Raw genomic sequence first — 6,548 nt, forward strand, 5'->3', positions numbered from 1 at the left:
AGGGACGGCGGCGGGCCACGTGGCCGGATCTGATTGGGGGAGGGCGGCTGGCGAACGTGTCCGGCGCTAGGCGGACGCGTCCGGCGCGCGGAGGAAGAAGGGGGCTAGGGTTTGGACCCGAAATTTCGGAGGGGGACTAATTTATAGATTCTGGGAGCTAGGAGAGTCCAAATGGGGAGCGATTTTCGCCCACACGATCGTGATCGAACGATCGAGAGCATGGAGGGGGTTTGGATGGGTTTTGGGCCACTTTGGAGGGGTGTTGGGCCGCAAGACAAAAAGGCTTTTACGGTTACCCGGTTAACCGTTGGAGTAACAAACGGACTCCAAATGGCACAAAACTTGACAGGCGGTCTACCAGTGCTATACCAAGGCCGCTTGACAAACCTCGGGCCATTCCGAGAAGTTCAACACCCGCTCACAACAGGAGACAAAAGGGGAACGCCGTAGGACATAGGAGTGCCGGATTGTGAAACGGACAACGGGGAAAATGCTCGGATGCATGAGACGAACACGTATGCAATGCAATGTAATGCACATGATGACATGACAAAATGCAACACCCAAGCAAATGACATGGCAACGATTACGAATAACTGGCAGACACCTGGCGCATCGAATCCGGGGCGTTACAACACTCCTCCACTAACAAGAGATCTCGTCCCGAGATCTTAGGACCGAGACGGAAGGGAAAAGGGATGAGGTGAAACAAGAACCCAAGATAAGAAGCAAAGAATCGAGAGCACTCGAGAAGAAGAGAGGAACGACGAGAATGATGAGAATCTAACGCTCATGGAATCAGATAGACTATGAACCACTCCTATTAGAACGAAATAAGAAACGAATAAGACTGAAAGGATTTAGGCAGCACTAAGGCTGAAACATGGAGGAATAAAACACGAGCTTCATAAGATGGGATGGCACTTGATGAGATGAACAACGCAATGCCTCCGGAAGAATTAAAAGAATGAAAAGGAAAGGACTAAGAAGGAAGGAATGAATGGAGTTCTTGAGAAAATCAACAACGAAAAGAATAAGCTTGTTGTGGTCTTAAGGTAACATCTCAAGATGATAAGGTGATAACCGGCCACAAATTGAAATGATTGGACAGCTTAGAAGAACGAAGAAATGCAAAACTCCACTTTGAAAGAATACAGAGAAATAATTGCCCTTCGAGATGCGAGAAGAAAAGATACTTGAACTCCACCAACAAAATCTTGATGAACTCTTGAGGAATGAATTAAATCATGAAGGACCACCATGAAGAAGTCCGGTACCAAAAGGATGACGGGATAAGATTGAAGGATGAAAGAATAAGATGAGCCTTGCGATGATTCCGATGGGGGTTCTGACGATATGGCCAAGGAAACTTTGAACTCCGGGAAAGAAAAGATGAAAAACACTTGGAACTAGAATTTATTCATCAAGAACAAACTCCGAAGGAAGGGATTACTCACTTGGATGAAATAAGAGTAAGATTTATTGTATGCTTATCCTTCATCAAATTAAATTGATGACAAGCAATGGATTTTGCATACTACTTATTCTTCTTGAAAAGGATTGAGAAGTGACATATCGCAAACTTGAGAAGGTGTTCATGACCACCGGTAGGATTGGAAGAACGAATGGATTAAAATGATAATCAAGGAAAAAGGCTCTTGAATGAACCACCGTTAAAATTAGAAAAATGACTGATGAAAGAGAATGAATCACCGGGAAGACTTTGAAGAACAAATATGCTCGAGGGGATTTAGATGCACAAGAACGAAGAGATAACGAGCTGATTAAAGAACACTTGATAGATGCGCCGGGGTAATTGGATAACGGTAGCTGAAATGTGAGGACGAAGAATTCTTCTGGAACAATGGCCTCCGGTGAAAAGAAACGGCAAAACAACTTCTGACATACTCCGGATGGTTAACAAAAGAATATCTGACAAATGGAATAATTTGAGAGGATAATATGAAGCTAGAACCACGAATCTCTGGGAGATCAGACAAGATTTAGAAGGAACTCTTCTTCGATCTTCAAATGACGACGAGAAACACCACCAAAATTACTGAGATACTCGGGGAGAATGAAAAGCCGAAAGGGTTGAGCCAACAATGAAATGATTTGAAATCGATCTTGGAAAGGCATCTGACTGATGGGATCCATTCTTACGTCAGACTTGAAAAGAATTTGAGAATAACCCTGGGAGAATTAGAAGAGTCAGGTAAGATCCTAGGAAAAGACCTTCGGGTTAGGGCCTACTGAAGAGCTAACACCGTTGAAAATGATTGTTGAAGAGGTAGATGATGCACCGGAACGATTGAAATATTTGAATGAGGTGACAACCTCAAATTAATTTGAACACAGACGAATCTCCTGAGATATCTTGAACGCTCCGGAAGGATAAACAGGCGAGGGCGAACGAGCAGAGAAAACACTTGAGCCGAGGGAAAAGAATATGATCAACCCGAAAAACTTGAATTGAGTCCACCGGAAAAGAAAGGGATGAAGAATGACGAACGAGGTGAGAATCCACCGGTTGAAATGATTGAGGGAAGACTGAAGAGGTTCCGTACGAATGAAATTGATGCTCGAAACAGACTCAGGCTCCGGGAAGAAGAGGGTGGGAGGGCGGGAAAAACAAAGGCAACTTGGAAGGGGGAACCGACGAATATCTTGAAGAGAAAACACCGGTTGAAATCATTAAGGAAGAAAGCAAAGACTTCACACGAGTAGGATGGATACTCGATTACGGACTCTGGCTCCGAGATGAAAAGGGGGTGGGCGGGTGGGAAAAGAAAACAACTGAGGATTGGAAAACAACTTCATTGAGAGCGAACTGAGGATCGAACTCAAAGATGAAGAGGCTCGAGTCAACTTGACGAGAAATGCACCGGATGAAAAGAGCTGAGAACCAACGATCAGAAAACCCACTGCGTGAACCTAATGGAAAATTTGAAGGGGAAGAGGAGTAATTCAAAAAACCTACGTCAAGATTCTTGACCAGAGCGATGAAGGGGCTGAGGAATAAAAAGAATTCCTACTCTCCGATATAACTAGACTCCGAAAATAGTTTTCTTCTAGACTTGACAACGGCCAAACTACACGATCAATAAAGGGGGCTCCTAGGGTCGGTCGAGACTCTGATACCAACTTGTCACGCCCAATATGCGATACTATCCTAAAGAGACTTGAAGGTCCCACCAAGGATAGAACCGCATATTGAAACGCTTTGCAAGGTGGATATCATTATGTCAACATTACATAATAGATGGGGACACATACAAGAGCCATACAATGCAACACGAATAGAACATCATCATACACAAGAACATCATCCGACTACGGATGAAACACAAACAAAAAGTCAAACGACATCCACCCTGCTATCCCAGGATGCCGACCTGGAACCATCCCCTGATCGAAGAAGAAGCAGAAGAAGAACTCCAAAACAAGGAAACATCGCTCTCGCGTCATGATCATCGCATAATCTGTACCTGCAACTGTTGTTGTAGTAATCTGTGAGCCACGATGACTCAACAATCCCATAACCATGGGTATCAAGACTATCAAAGCTTAATAGGAAAGGAAGGGGTAAAGTGGTGAGGTTGCAGCAGCGGCTAAGCAAGTATGGTGGCTAACATACGCAAATAAGAGCGAGAAGAAAGCAAAAGGAACGGTTGTGAAGCTAGCAATGATCAAGAAGTGATCCTGAACTCCTACTTACGTCAAACATAACCCAAAACCGCGTTCACTTCCCGGACTCCGCCGAAAAGAGACCATCACGGCTACACACGCGGTTGACGCGTTTTAATTCGGATCTGGTGTCAAGTTATCTACAACCGGACATTAACAAATTCCCATCTACCGAATAACCGCAGGCACGGCTTTCGAAAGATTATACCCTGCAGGGGAGTCCCAACTTAGCCCATGATAAGCTCTCGCGATCAACGAAGGATATACCTTCTCCCAGGAAAACCCGATCAGACTCGGAATCCCGGTTTACAAGACATTTCGACAATGGTAAAACAAGACTAGCAAAGCCGCCCGATGTGCCGACAAATCCCGATAGGAGTCGCACGTACCTCGCTCTCAGGGCACAACGGATAGGTCAGCCTACGAGTAAAATCAGCCCTCGAGTTGCCCCGAGGTGGCCCTGCAGTCTGCCCGTTTCGGACCAACACTCGAAGGAGCACTGGCCCGGGGCGGTTAAAATAAAGATGACCCTCGGGCTCTGGAAAGCCAAGGGAAAAAAGGGCTAGGTGAGGCAAATGGTAAAACCAAGGTTGGGCCTTGCTGGAGGAGTTTTATTCAAAGCGAACTGTCAAGGGGGTCCCATAAATCACCCAACCGCGTAAGGAACGCAAAATACGGGAACATAACACCGGTATGACAGAAAGTAGGGCGGCAAGAGTGGAACAAAACACCAGGCATAAGGCCGAGTCTTCCACCCTTTACCAAGTATATAGATGCATTAATTAAATAAGAGATATTGTGATATCCCAACATAATCCTGTCCACCATGAAGCAATCTTCAACATCACCTGCAACTAACAATGCTATAAGAGGGGCTGAGGAAAGCGGTAACACAACCAAACAACGGTTTGCTAGGAAGGGTGAAAAGGTTAGAGGCTAACATGGCAATCTGGGAGGCTTGAGGAGCAAATGATAGGTAGCGCAGCATAGCGATAGAACAAAGCAACTAGCATAGCAATAATAGTAGTGAGATCCAGGGTAGCGGTTATCTTGCCTAAAATCCCGCAAGGAAGAAGAACAAGTCCATGAAGAAGATGAAGCCACGAAGACAAACCAAGCGTAGACGAACGAATCCTCACGATCGCAACGAAACGGGAACTATCGAGAAAAAACACACAACAAGGTAAACACACCACACATATACATGACATGATGCACAACCTGGCATGATGCAAGACAAGATTACATGAAGCTACTCATGGCAATAGATGATGCACACAAGAGCCACATATCAAGGCAAGTTTAAATGAGGCCGGAAACAACATATAACAATTCCGGTAAGTCCTCATATGCAAATTTCGAAATTGGTCCAGATCTGAATAAACCTTATGTTAAAGTTGTTAAACAGTAAGTTAAGATGCACAAAGATGATCTACACAAAATTCTAGTCAAGTTACATATAAGGTTCATTTAATTCGGAGCTACGGCCTAGAAGATATGAGCAAAACAAGTTAAACATGGCATTGATGCAAAATGCACCCAAACATCAAGAAAACACCTCAAAACATGGATGTAACATGATAATATGAAACTACATGCAAAAACAAGCAAGTTTCATATAAAGCACACTCAAAACGGAGCAACGGTTCAACACATACACTCTATACAAGTTATAGCAACAATCTGTCCAAAACAGCAACTAGGCATATAGCAAGAATCAAAACAATATGCTACAGGACCTCAGCATAGAAACAAAAGGCATGGGCATGATTTACAGGTAAAGGATAACAAAACATGAACACTGAGCTATCTCCAGAAATCACTAGAACATGCTCCAAAACACATGGCAAGATTGCAAATAATAACAGTTTCAGACTTTGCAGAAATAACATCAGGTTGCAATGTTTAGAGCTATCAAACAACATGTTACAGGAACTTAACATGGCAAACAAAGGCATGGCATGAATCTACTAATAGCATAGAACAAAAGTCCCTTACTTACCATGAGCCAAAAAGGATCAGAAGATATGATGGCACCCATTAAAACATGGCAAGTTATATGACAGATGCAAACATGGCAGGAACAACGATAAGTAGGCATGTTGATGAGCTTCTACCACTCAACACAGAGCAATACATGGCATGACAAGGAAATCAACAGTAAGAAGACATTTTTATGAAGCTAAGCATGGCAAGAGAAAGTTCATAGTGTGCATGGAGAACTAGCAATGCTCATGGAAAAACTGAACTTAATGTTGACAGGCTGACAGCAACATTATTTAGCAAATTTGGAGCAAGATTACAACAATCTACAGCAAGCTATAAATGCAACCAGGGGCATGGATGGATAGAGAATGACATGTATAACAAAACATCCTTAGTGAACATCTCTAGATTATGCATAGAATGACTTGTAGCAGCAGGTTTACATAGCATCACAAAATAACAGATTCAGCCTAGCAAAACAGCAATAGCAAGTACCCTACTTAACAAGCTTTATGCACTCACTACACAACTCACAAAAATACATGGATTGCACCTCTGTAAATATGGCATGATGTAGTTCAAAACACATGTAGAGTGCATGCTCATAGGATGCACACATCAAATGCAACAAAAATGACAAATCACCAAGTTATAACAGTTTCAACAGATTAACATCGTATAGCACTCTTGCAACGATGATTAGGGCATCAAGATGATCCCAAACAAGCATTGCACAATGGAACAAAATTAAGAGCATCGCATGATGAACATTTTGACATATTACACGCACGCAACGGAGCAGTATGCAGCAAGTTATGAAGAGATGAACAGGTGCACAAAATGTCAAAATATCTCGGCACGGAGGGACGGCGGCG

Source organism: Triticum dicoccoides, chromosome 3B (assembly GCF_002162155.2).
Source record: "Triticum dicoccoides isolate Atlit2015 ecotype Zavitan chromosome 3B, WEW_v2.0, whole genome shotgun sequence".
In the NCBI taxonomy this organism is placed as follows: Eukaryota; Viridiplantae; Streptophyta; class Magnoliopsida; order Poales; family Poaceae; genus Triticum; species Triticum dicoccoides.